The sequence below is a fragment of the Terrapene carolina genome, unplaced genomic scaffold (genome assembly GCF_002925995.2).
Source record: "Terrapene carolina triunguis isolate 2854851 unplaced genomic scaffold, T_m_triunguis-2.0 Scaffold93, whole genome shotgun sequence".
Taxonomy (NCBI): Eukaryota; Metazoa; Chordata; order Testudines; family Emydidae; genus Terrapene; species Terrapene triunguis.
Window position 1 is genome coordinate 1,888,948 of NW_020664444.1, and position 14,234 is coordinate 1,903,181.

Consider the following 14,234-nt stretch of genomic DNA (forward strand, 5'->3'; position numbering starts at 1 on the left):
ATTGCCAGATGTTTCAGAGGGAATAAACAGAACATGGACATTTCAAGTGATCCATCCCCTGATGTCCAGTCCCAGCTTCTGGCAGTTAGAAGTTTAGGGACACCTGGAGCATGGGATTGTCTCCCTGACATAACCACCATGGATGGACCTATTCACCGTGAACTTATTTAATTCTTTTTTGAATCCTGTTATGTTTTTCACCTTAACATCCCCTGACAATGCGTTCCACAGGCTGACTGTGGTTGTGTGAGGAAGTACTTCCTTAGGTTTGTTTTAAACCTGCTGCCTATTAATTTAATTGGGTGACCCCTGGTTCTTGTGTTATGTGAAGGAGTAAATAACAGTTCCCTATTCACTTTCTCCACACCAGTCATGATTTTATAGATCCCCATCTTATCCTCTCTTAGTCATCTCTTTTCTAGCTGAACAGTTCCAAGTCTTTTTAATTTATTCTTGATGGAAGCTGTTCCATCCGCCTAATCATTTTCGTTGCCTCTCTGTACCTTTCCCAACTCTAATATATCTTTTTTGTAATGTGACAACCAGAACTGTATGCAATATTCAAGTTGTGTGTTTACCATAGATTTAAATAGTGGCATTAGGATATTTTCTGTTTTATATATATCCCAGGTCTAATGATTCCTAACATTGTTAGCTTTTTTGCTTGCCACTGCACACTGAGCAGATGTTTTCAGAGAACTATTCATGACAACTCTAAGATCGCTTTCTTAAGTGGTAACAGCTAATTTAGAACCCATCATTTTGTATGTATAATTGGGATGGTTTTTTCCAGTGTTCATTACTTTGGACTTAACCCTGAATTTCATCTGCAATTTTGTTGCCCAGTCACCCAGTTCTGTGAGATCCCGTTGTGACTCTCTGCAGTCAGCTTCGTACTTGAATATGTTAACAGCACAGGTCTGAGTAGAGGGTCTTGGGGGACCCCACTATTTACCTCTTTCCATTGAGCAAAAACGTTTGAAGAGATGGTCTAGAGTAGACTACAAAGTTAGGACAACGTAAGTCACCTTGGGTCAACCTATTTGTGCACGTGTCTACACTCAAATTCGTCTCCAGTCAACTTAAGCACCCTGTTACAGCAACACACTAATACCACTTTCCCAAATGGTGCAGAGATATGGTTGACCTACAGAGGTTGATGCAATGTAAGTATGGACACTGCATGACCTGCAGTCATGACCAGCATGACCACAGTCTTCCAGCAGCTGTTCCATAATGCTCCATTTCTTGCAACAAGTGACCATTGTGGTCACAGTTGTAAACTCCATTGCCTAAGGGACACAGAGACCAGAAGCCACCACCCCATTTAAGCCCCCCCCCCTTAAGTTTTTGAAATGCACTCAAGAAGGGGGAGCTGCTAGGTGTGCTCACCAAGGTGGGTAGTCAAGAAAAGGCAACTGCCCAAGCAACAATGCTAGTTCCATCCACTAGACACATTTCTGCCTGGAGTAGACAGGAGATATTGGATCTTCTGGATCGGTGGGGAGACGATGCTGTGCAAGTAAAGCTATGGACCCGACATAGAAATATGGCGGATGAAGAGGAAGGGATCTTGAGTAAGTGTGTGTATACATTTTTCCTTACAAAGTTTAAATTTAAAGATGGCACCTGCCTTGTACTGAAATTAGCCAGACACAGGTATTGACTTTTCATTGTTTCACTCCTACAAGAAGAGATAGTGGTACCACAAACAGAGGTAGAATTGGTATCTGCTTTCCATTCCCCTGTTGGGTTATGCGGGGGAGAGGACAGAGGGGATGTGGAGCAATGAGTTGGCCAGGCACCATAGCAGTAATTAGGGTAGCAGCATATGGGCAGAGGCAGCTTTTGGACAGCAGCAGCAGCTGAGCTCTTTGTGCCTTTGTTACCATCAGGAATGAGATATCAGCTAAAACCACTGCTGCCTGTGGAAAATAGTGCTGATATTCAGTGCCATTGCCCTGTATTCGTACCCTGGAATAGGGACTGAAATTATATTGTTTTATGCAATCAGCATTTCTTCCCTCCACCTGGCCCCTGGCGGGCCACCCTCACTATGGCTGGGGCTGGGGAGCCGCGCTGTACAGAGGCACTCCAAAGCTGAAGTGCAATAAGCATGTCTTATTAAGAGTCTTTAATGGGAATAAGGGACAGGAGCTTTGAAATTATCTTTCCCTTTGTGTTGTGACTATAACTCCAATGCTGCATCCGTCTGTTTTTAGCAGTAGCTGCTTTTGTGCCCTTCAGGGGTGCCCCTTCTACATTTGCAGAGTGCCAGACCCTGATGAAGATGACTAGAGAGGACATGTTCAGTGAGATCCTGCAAGCCAATGCTGCAGCAGACTGCAAAGGGCCTGTAGCGCCAACATGGCAGATGGCATGGAGAAGGAAAGAGCAGGCAGGAGAAAGGCCCAGTAGTCCCCCTAGGAAAAGGAGAGGAAGGTGCGGCCGGCCATTATGAATCTTCTCAGGCAACAAACCCAAACACTGCACATCCTGGTTGACCTACTGGCCCAAAAATTCCAGACTCCCCAACCTTTGCATTTCTTAAACTCTGTTAGCAGCTCCGTATCTCCCCCCCCGCCCCCCGGCCACAACATACCACACAGGACGCATCATTAACCCTATCACTTCACACCAGGGGACAGCAAGTAAAAACAGCTTCACATACACTGATCAATGAGAACCACAGTCGGTGTTTGTGTAGTCACAATGACCTACATTTGTGCCCTGAAAATGGACAGAAATGTTTGCTGTGTTTCCAATTTTAAAGTTGTTAAAAGTTTGTATTGCATTGCTTGTTTTTGGTGCATTGGTTTTGTGCACTGTTTTTGTTTCTCAATAAATTTCTATTTTTGAAGAATAAAATCTTTATTAGTTCACAACAAATACTGCAGAATGCATAGCAGGACTCAAAGCACACAGTGCTTGTAAACGTACAGCACCACAGAACGCATAGATTCAGAAAAACAGTACATTTATAACTGACAGCAAGCACTACACCATTCCTAGCAGCACCCAAAGCTTCAGGCCCAGATAACAGTCCATTACAGAATGGTGAGCCACAGGACTGTTCAAGTGTTCTTTCAAAAGCCTCCTTCAACCACACAGCTCCCTGTTGAGCTCTTGTAATGGCCTGTGTCTCTGGCCGTTCAAAGTCAGCAGACACTGCTTCACCTCCTCCCTGGCAGCAGTTTTCCCCTTTGCCTCACAGATATTATGCAGGACACCACAGGCAGCTATAACCATATATTTCTCACTGAGATTCAGTCTAGTGAGTAACCACCACCAGCATCCCTTCGATCTACCAAAAGCACATTCAACTGTCATTCTGCACATGTGGAACCAGTCGTTTAACCTCTTTTTGGTGCTGTCAAGGTGGCCAGTGTACCGCTTCATAAGCCAGTGGAACCAGGGGTAAACTCGGTCCCTCCAGAATCACCATTTGCATTTCAATATTCAGTCAGAAAAAAAAAAATGTTGCAGCTTTCTGAAAAGTCCTGTATTCTTAAGATGCAGGTGGCACATACCTTCCCTGACCAGCCCACACCAATATTGGGGAAGTGTCCCCAGGGATTCACCAATGTTTTCATAACCACAGAAAAGAAGCCCTTTCTGCTGATGTACTCAATGGCAAAGTGGGCTAGCGCCAAAAAAGGATGTGCAAACCGTCTATTGCCCCATTGCAGTTCGGGAACCCCATTGTTGCAAACACAAGTGCTATGTCCTGCACACTGTCCAGAATCAAAGTCCTGCAAAGCAGGAGCTGATTAATGAACCTACACACATGCATAACAGCCCCACTGTGGATTTTCCAATTCCAAAATAATTTCACACCGACAGTAGCAATCTGGCATCGCAAGCTTACACAACATGATAGCCACTCACCTCCCCACTGTCAACACAGCTCTCATTGTGGTGCTGTTGCACTAGAGAGCTGGAATGAGCTCGGCACACAGATCCAGGAATGAGGCCTTTCAAACCCAAAAGTTCTGCAGCCATTGCTCAACATCTCAAACCTGCATTATGATGTGATTCCACGAGTCAGTGCTTGTTTTTCGCTCCAAGAAGCGGTGCTCTACCATCTGCAGCTGCTGTGTGAATGTCGGCAACAACCTTGAATGGCCTCTCAGCAAACTGTCCTCAAAGAAATCGTCATGTCCCCCTGTTGTTGTGGTAGTTCCTATGGGTCAATCATGCATCCTGTATTTGTAACATTCACGAGAATAGCACGGAGCTCTGAGGGCTCCATGCTTTTGTCAAGAAAAGGGACAGGGAAAAGTGTTCCACAGGTTTATGGGATTTAAAAAGAAGGCATGGAAAATTATGGGATATGGATGGCATCACGGGATGGAGAAAGTTACATGCTGGGAACCTGATACCTAGCTCCCAGAGATCCATGGGTGAGTCATTTCTATCCCACAACACACTGTAAGAAAGTCTCAAAAGGCACTGAAGTTTGTAGTGTAGACATAGCTGAAGTGACTAAGTGGCTGGTGTGGTTCTCTGCAATTCCTCTTCATAAGTGGCAGAAGGACAAGACTGCCGGAGTAGGCAGAAGAGAAAGTGAATATAAGTTAAGGGTGCAGCAAGTCCAGGATAGTCTGGAGTGTTCTTGAGCATATGAGTTAGATATCCCTGGCAACAGGAATCTGCTTTTCCTCAGCAGTAGTACTGTAATCAAGATGGCTCACATGAAACACACACACACACAAAGAGCACTTTGAAAAGCACCAGATAAACCTAACAATCAAAAGGAAACAGCGGCAGCTATCATCCAAGGACACACCTGCAGGTAAGGAACAATGTTCACTTGCTGCAAGAGAGATTTAGTGGGGGGCTTTATTAGAACTAACTATTTCAAAATTCTATAGTCCAATAAAAAAACTAATTTATTTGAGGGAAGCTTAGAAAGCCCACTCACAAGACACTCCACTGCCACTTTAATGTCTGAATATGCTTCCACTGGCTTGCGTTCTCATCCCAGTAACACTTCCTAGATTGGCAGGCCAGGAAAGATTACAAGTAAGTTTGAAAGTTTTCTTCTGGTCGTCTTTCAGAGCCAGCGTCGTCCAAGACCAACACACACAATTGAAAGTTTGTTCCCTTGCCTTGGGCAAGACATTCACCCTCTGCCTTAATTTCCTCTGGGGTGCTGCAAGTAAGTTAATGTTTGTATAGTACTTTGAATGGGGCTTGAAAAAACCACTAGCCTACTTACTACTGGTAAGTAGGCAGTTTCCCAGAGTGGGAAAATGTACCTAAATCCATTAATTTCTGCAGAATTTAAGCTTTCTAAAATGAGGTCCTTAATCCTGAATCTGTAGGCAAACTGCTCCACTTTCTTTGCCACTCCTAAAATTGTCAAGCAGCAGCAGTTAAATTGACAAGAGGTGGCCAGGGTTGCTATACAGAATTCTGTGGGCAGTGAAACCAATTACAACTCATGTTAGTTCCACTCTCCTACTGCTTTGAAAAACAGAAGAACGGCCACACTGGGTCAGACCAAAAGTCCATCTAGCCCAGTACCCTCTCTTCCAACAGTGGCCAGTGCCAGGTGCTTCAGAGGGAATGAACAGAACAGGGATCAAGTGATCCATCCCTTGTCGCCCATTCCCAGCTTCTGGCAAACAGAGGCTAGGGACACCATCCCCGCCCATCCTGACTAACAGCCATTGAGGGACCTATCCTCCATGAATTTATCTAGTTCTTTTTTTAACCGTTATAGTCTTGGCCTTCACAACATCCTATGGCAAAGAGCTCCACAGGTTGACTGTGTTGTGTGAAGAAATGCTTCCTTTGTTTTAAACCTGCTGCCTATTAATTTCATTTGCTGACCTCTAGTTCTTGTTATGAGTAAATATTTTCCTTATTTACTTTCTACACACCAGTCATGATTTTATAGACCTCTATCATATCCCCCTGTAGTCATCTCTTTTTCCAAGTGGAAAAGTCCTAGTCTTGTTAATCTCTCCTCTTATGGAAGCTGCTCCATATCCCTAATCATTTTTGTTGCCCTTTTCTGAACCTTTTCCATGAGCAGCAGCTGATGCACTGGAGCTGTACATGGCTATTGGCTCTTCCCCATCTTTTATATCATCTTCTTGCTAGTGTGTCTACAAACTTTTCAAGTCCAACCTTTAAATGTGTAAAGCTCTGTGTAGGTACTAACCATGCTATTCATCTAGGATAGAAAAGCAGACTGGAGAGTTAAACAGCTATTTTAATTCTTAATCTTTTTTTTTGGGGGGGGAGTAGAGAGCATGACGGGGTAAGGGGAAAAAAGTACTTTTATTGCAAGTTTACTGATTAGCTAATGCTACTTTGCTAAAATTAATCCCATTTCTCTCATTTGTAGACTCAAAATTCAGCTTCACTCACCACGTAAGACATTATGGTCTATTTAAAAGCACTGAGGGGAAAAAACATGGCTTTTTAAGGAAGATGTGCACTCTCCCACTTAGATTATTTCAACCTTGTGAAGCCAAAGTCTGGTTGGCTGCTATCATTACAAAGTTTTTCTTTGGCAGCAAAGTTACATACAATTAGGCTTGGCAAGCTAGTCAATTGACCACCTAATTGGCCATGGTCAAATATTCCCGCAAAAATGCCTCAATGTAGGTGGAAACCTACATTTTTGATTGCATCATGGTGCCAAGTGTTAGCAAGCCTACTTAAATGTCTTGATCACTTACTTTACTACATATTGTCACCAGCTGGGAAAAAGGTGAAGTAATTGAAAGATGAGCATCTTGATTGGCTGGAATTCTCTAGAACAAACATTGTATGTATGTACATACGTACATACATACATACGTACATACATACCTACATACATACACACCAGGCCATCAATGCACATTGCAGTTTACAAAGCACATTAAAATGATGACGAAGGCACAGATGAAGTCAATAAAGATAATGAAAAGCAAGATGCTTGAAGAGTTGGCCAGCTGCCTACCTAGCGTAAGTGCATTTAAAAATGACTTTTATAGTTGCTATGTGTTTGTTTTATTTCATCTTTCTTTTCTTTTGTAACTGTTCAGTCTTCAATAGTATTCACATTTAAATGCCAACTTAACATTGCTAAAAAAGGTAATAATTCTCTTTTTTTAGAACTCCATTTCATTGTGTTTCACATTTCTGGGAGTTAAAATAACTAAAGTTAAGTAACTTGGTTTTTGTAATTAGGTATAAATATCCAAGGCTAAGTCTACTGGACATCATTAAGTCTTACTCCTTTTTGTTACTATTCTAATAAATTAGTGCTTTAAAATATTAACCACTTTTGACATATTTGATCAATGTTTGACCAGCAAATTGATCAAGTGGTTTTTGGATCGCTCAAATGTCCAACCCTATATACAATTATGAAACTGGAGTTTCCAACAGCAAAACAAGATTTTTTAACTTAAATAAAAGGTAAAACTACTTACTGCATTTTTAGTATGCAAATACAAAAGAGGGAGAAACAGGAAAATCAGATACAAAACAAATTCCTATAAAAAACTACTGATAATACTAATTTGCATACTTAGAAACTCAGAAACACAGAGAGCAAGCTTCCGTGTTGCATCACGGTGGAAACAGGGCTTAAAGTGGAGGCAGATTTCACAGTGTTTTATGCGGAAGAGCCACATATGCCTTTAACCCGGTTCTGCTGCTGAGAATATGCACAGTTTCAGCTGTCGTGGCAATTCACATCAATATACTTCCTAGCTTTCCAACAGACAGAACAAGGGCTCCCATTCAGGCTTCCTGTTATTTTAGGCAGTGCCCAAATAGCTACTACTAAAAAGCAGCCTCTCTTTGTGGGTACACCTTTACTTGAGGGAGAGCAATTATGTTCCAGCATCTTGCAGAAAGTTCCAGCTGTTTTGAGAAGGCCAAGATCATCATTATTTGAGTACCATCTCTCAACATCTTGCTGAAGAATCTCATGGTTGGGACAAAAGGCCAACTTGACCTTTAAAGTGACTCTCCTCCAACATGGAACAATGCCACAACAATGATCTTTGCTTGTAAACTTCATTGCTTGTAAGCACTTGGCATGGCAGTACATTTCCACAGCATTGAAAAAGAAAGGAAAGTTCCCAAACTTCAGAGTACATATAGGACAGGACATATAAGAACCCGAGTCTCCATTAACTTTGTCCTAAATACAATATAATTCATCTTATTATGGGCTGACCTGAACATTTTCCTTACATCTATTTTTGCTTTTTAAACTATCAGTTTGACAACTCCAGAGCAGGAGTAATGTAATTTCAAACCTAAAAAATGTACCATATTTTTTATATAATAATTTCCCCTCCTTTCCCATTCTTTTTAATAGTCTCCATAGAACAGAAGTTCTTTGGAGCAGGAATCGTGTACCTCTGTGTATAGCTCCAAGCACAACCAGGATCATATTACGACCAGACAACTTCTGTAATATGAGAATTGTTTAATAAAAGCTATGAGACGACGAACTGCTTTCTTTTCAATGCTGAATGTTCCACCACTATTGCCACCTTCAAGTTGCTTCATTAGAATCTTCTCTCCTTTTGCATCAAACTTAAGATCTTGTCCTTGTTTTCAAGGCCCCCTTCACTTCTTATTCCTTCTTTCATAGTACTTCCTTAAATTTGAAACAGCATTATTTTCTTGTGCACCAATCTTCTCCCTCTCTATCACTTATTGGATGCCTGTTGCAAGTACTTGTGAGCACATGTGGTGTGTTACACATGTACTATTGCTCACAATGTCAAAATGTTCTAGCAGATACAGGGCTCTAGAGTGCTTTGGAAAAGTATGGGTGAATAGTTCTAGCCTTTTCCCCCCACATGGAAGTACAACACAGTACACAATCTTTTCTCTTAAAAATACTGATCATGGGCCAGGCAATCTTGCTGTCAGTCAAGATTTTCGACAGCGTGAATGTTATTTCTACTTTTACACAAGACAGCTCAGGTTATTAAAGAAGCAAGAGAAAATGTATGTTCTTGGATAATACACATGAAGATCTCAAAACAAAGGCATATGTAATACTTGTCTGCACTTGACACTTGCAAGTCCCAGACCTGTGCTGGACCATAAGGGTGCAGCATGGCCATTCTGTACTTTACCATTCATATAATTTGGTCATAGGTCTGCTTGCTGCAAAGATGAGCTCTGCAATGGCAGAAGGCTGATATACGTGTTCATAAGTCTAACACCCTCCTCAATGGGAGCATACCAGGTGAAACAGGTGAGGCTACAAAAAAGAGGGGCATGGTTGGGGGGGAGAAAGGAGGGGACAAACACTGATCTTTGTCTATTTTCTGCTTTCTGTGACTGCTACAGGGCAGGGCAGTTTAAATGAGAGCAGCTCTTATGCTGCTCTAAGAGTAGGAGATAATGATCCACCATAGAGCTGCAGTAGAAACAGCACAGTTAAAAGTAGAAATTAAAGCCACATTTGTGCATCACCATGTACTTGCGCACACTGCATTTCTGGCTATATCTAAAGCTCTTGCCCTGATCTTCAATTGGACTTGGTTCAGTGTATTTATTTTTCAGCGCAAACTAGTTGCTATGGCAGCTAATGGAGAAAGCACACAGGTCAGAAGTCCGTCTATTCTAAGAAAACTAACTTCTAGATAGTATCAGTAGCTTTTATTTTTTCCAGGATATGAAATACATTTACATTTTATTTTATTTTGCAGAAGAAAATTAAAATTCACTAATTGTTAATTCAGAAAGATACTACTTTGATAAGATCTTCCTTGAGTATAAGCAGTATTATGTAATCAACCTGCGAACACTGCATGATGCCCACTTGATGTGCCTGTCTGTTCCTGCAGCATATTATATTTACAATATTTTATTAACCTGGCAAGTTTATCTTAATAAAGTGTAAAGGAAATAGCTAAATAACCCAGGGTTTTGTACCAGAATTTTTTAGTATTGTACCAACTGCAGAGATCACTGATTTGAAAGAGTCATTCAGGTTTTAGGAAAGCAATACAGAGTAAAATGCATATGCACTTTAAAGAGTAAGCTTCATCCTGAATATTGTTTTCAAAGCAAAAATATTCCTAGTGAGAAAGTAGGTACAACAAAGGTGAATGAAATTAGATTAGTCAACCTGGCACCAAACCTGCATTAAATAACATTACCGTTTTACTCTGCAATTCTGAAGCTCATCTTGAATACTGATGACTAATGCAGTAATATAGTAAGAATGTTTTGCCACAGACTCACTTTCAGTTTCTACACAGCAATCTTAAACTTCCTAAAACATCAAAATTTACATACTCCATTTTTATCTATTTAAAGGAATTGATTCTGGAAGCCACAACCTGTGAAAAATACTGTAACATGTGAGATCCTGTTTGGCCCTCTTGTCACTTCTCCAGCAATGCACAACATGTAGTGTGTGCCTCTATCAACAGAAGAAACATAACACTTATATCTCAGAACACAACAACATTAAAATAAATGGCAAACTATTTTTAACACTGCCCCTCAAGAAGTGAAAGTGTTATCACAACTATTTCCCACCCCATGACTTCAGATATTAATAGTTGGTAATGTCTGAATAGCACTTAGCGTTTATTTATTTGAGCATAAGCTTTTGTGGATAAAAAAGCTCACTTTACCCACGAAAGCTTATGCCCAAATAAATCTGTTAGTCTTTAAGGTGCCACCGGACTCCTTGTTGTTTTTGTGGATACAGACTAACACGGCTACCCCCTGATACTTGACATTTATTTGTGTGTGCAAAGTGTCATCTTTAGTTTCATTACTTTCTACTGTACAAGAAATGCCACAGAAAGTAATTTTAACAGCAAGATGTAAAGCTAAGAAGCAAACTAGTTTCTTTCACTGATCACATTTCTCCCACTGACTTAATATGGCAGAGGTGCTCAGAGAAGCATCATAGTTGTATTCTTGGATCTTCCAGCTAAGGCATACAAAAAACAGGAACTCAATATATTTAATACTGGTTCATATGCTCACACAACGCACACTCAACCTGTGGAACTCCTTACCAGAGGACGCTGTGAAGGCCAAGACTATAACAGGATTAAAAAAAAAAAAAGAACTAGATAAATTCCTGGAGGATAGGTCCATCAATGGCTATTAACCAGGATAGGCAGGGATGGTGTCCCTAGCCTCCGTTTGCCAGAAGCTGGGAATGGGCGACAGGGAATGGATCACTTGATGATTTCCTGTTTTGTTCATTCCCTCTGCGGCACCAGGCATTGGCCACTGTCCGAAGACAGGACACTGGGCTAAATGGACCTTTGGTCTGACCCAGTATGGCTGTTCTTATGAGAAATATATAAGCAGAATTCTATTATTTTCACATCCACACATTTGAAAAATGTATATATGGGGAATTTCCTTTTCCTACTACATAAATTGATTGAATATATTCAAAGTTAATGGTCTTAATTGAAATGCAAACCTTATTTTTTCAATTTAGACCAACTGAACGTGAAATACCCAGACTATACCAAATTCAAATTTCAGACTGAAGCAAAGGCCTTCCATTTAAATATCCTATCTTAAAAGACAACTGAGAGCAAATATAAATGGATTTTCCTTTCAGGAGGGATCCTTTAAATTTGATGACTATACTCTGTTTGAGGAGAAAAAGGAAGCTGCTACTATCTGTATAATTATGAGTACAGAGTGCCAGATAAGTGTGGCAGTTAATTTAATTCCAAAACGGACAATCAGATTTTTGTAGCCTCAGTAATTATACCTCACTCAACATAAATCCGGTTCATACAAGTAAAAGAAAATACAAACGAGAATTCAGAATTATTGGCTCTTTGTTCAACCTAGGCTATGTCTATGCTACAGACACTACGGCAGCACAACTACGCGCTGCAGCTGTACTGTAGACACTTGCTACTGTGACAGAAAGTGTTTTCCCACCACTCTAGTTAAACCACCCCCTCCACAGATGGTAGGCTAGGTCAACAGAAGAATTCTATACAGGGGTTAGGTCAGCTGAACTTTGAATCTCAGGGTGTGAATTTTTTACACCCCTCCTTGACTTAGCTAGGTCAACCTCAGGTTTAGGTATAGATTGAGCCATTTTCAAAGCACCAACTGAGCCTTTTTACCCCCCTTCTAAGGCAGTGTCTACACTATGGGTGATGCAGGGTGGCAGCTATGCCGCTGTAGTGCCGTCGAGTAGATGCTTCTAACATTGACAGAAGGGGTTTTTCTGTCAATGTAGGTAATTCCCAAGCAGCGGTAGGCTAGGCTGATGGAATAATTCTTCTATTGATCTAGCCACATCTACACTGGGGTTAGGTCTGTTTAACTATGGCGTTTACAACCCTGAGTGACAGAGACGTTGATCTAAATTTTTAGTGTAAATCACGCCCCAGAAAGATGTGTTCCTTTGGTGAGAGACAGAGTGGTTTATGGGCACAAACTCACGAGTGAAATCCAAGGATTTCAAATCTAGTCAAAAGTTGTGTCATTTACTCATTGTATTATCTTTGGTAAGTAACTGAAAAGAATGATATCAAATTAAAAACCATTTTCTGAAAACAAGTGTCCTTTTTACCTGTGTTACCACCAACACTATAGGCCACTGCAACTGAAAGGATCTTTACTTCTCACAATTAATGTTCTTTAACTTTTGCCCTACATTAAGAACGTCAGAACGGCCATATTGGGTCAACCAACGGTCCATCTAGCCCAATATTCTGTTTTCCAACAGTGGCTGGAGCGAGATGCTTTAGATGGAATTATTAAGTAACCCATTCTGTTGCTCAGTCCCAGTTTCTGTCAATCAGAGACTTAGGCACACCCAGAGCATGGGGTTGCATCCCTGACCATCTCAGTTAGCTAATAGCCATTGACTGACCTGTCCTCTATGAATTTACCTAATTCTATTCTGAACCCAATTATACTTTAGGCCTTCACAACATCCTGACAAGTTTCACAGGCTGACTGTGGTTGTGTGAGGAAGTACTTCCTTATGTTTGTTTTAAACCTGCTGCCTATTAATTTTATTGGGTGACCCTGGTTCTTGTGTTATGTGAAGGAGTAAATAACATTTCCCTATTCACTTTCTTCCCACATTATGCATGATTTTACAGACCTCTATCATCTCTCCTCTTGGTCATCTTTTTTCTAAGCCGAATCTTTTCAACCTCTCCTCATGTGGAAGCTGTTCTAAATCCCTCTTCATTTTCGTTAACTTTCTTTGTACCTTTTCCAATTCTAATATATCTTTTTTTTTTAAGTGGGGATGACCAGAACTACATGCATTATTCAAGGTGTGGGCAAACTATGGATTTATCTAGTGGCACAATGATATTTTCTGTCTTAATATCTACCCTTTTCCTAATGGTCCTTAACCCTGTTAGCTTTTCTGATTGCCACTGCCCATTGAGTGGATGTTTTCAGAGAACTATCCACGATGACCCCAAGATCTCTTTCTTGAGTGATAGCAGCTAATTTAGAACTCATCATTTTGTAGGTATAGCTGGGATAATGTTTCCCAATAGGCATTACTTTGAGTTTATCAACATTGAATTTCATCTGCCATTTTGTTGCCCAGTCACCCAGTTTTGTGAGATCCCTTTGTAACTCTTCACAGTCAGCTTTGAACTGAACTATCTTGAGTAATTTTGTATCATCTGAAAATTGTCGCCTGTTTACCCCTTTTTCCAGATCATTTCTGAATATGTTGAACAGCACTGATCCCAGTACAGATCCTTGGGAGACACGGCTATTTACCTCTCTCCATTCTGAAAACTGACCACTTATTCCTTCCCTTTGTTTCCTATCTTTTAACCAGTTACTAATCTATGAGAGGATCTTCCCTCTTATCCCATGACTGCTTACTCTGCTTAAGAGTCTTTGGTGAGGGAACTTTCCAAAGGCTTTCTGAAAGTCCAAGTACACTAATACCCACTGGATCACCCTTGTCCCATGCTTCCTAACTCCCTCAAATAATTCTAACAGATTGGTGAGGCATCATGTCCCTTTACAAAAGCTGTGTTGACTCTTCCCCAACAAATCATGTCCATCTATGTGTCTGATAATTCTGTTCTTTACTATAGTTCTAACCAATCTGCCTAGTAGTCGAGCTAGGCTTTTCAGTCTCTAACTGGCAGGATTGCCTCTGGAGCCTTTAATTTAGGGTTACCATACGTCCGGATTTTCCCGGACATGTCCGGCTTTTTGGGACTCAAATCCCCGTCCGGGGGGAAATCCCAAAAAGCTGGACATGTCCG

General features: G+C 41.0%; 1 long non-coding RNA gene across 1 annotated transcript in view; it reads right to left on the minus strand.

Annotated features, from left to right (window-relative positions):
• LOC115271192 overlaps positions 1–14,234 on the minus strand; it is a 28,027-nt gene that overhangs the window by 1,016 nt on the left and 12,777 nt on the right. The gene's annotated exons all lie outside the window — the stretch shown is intronic.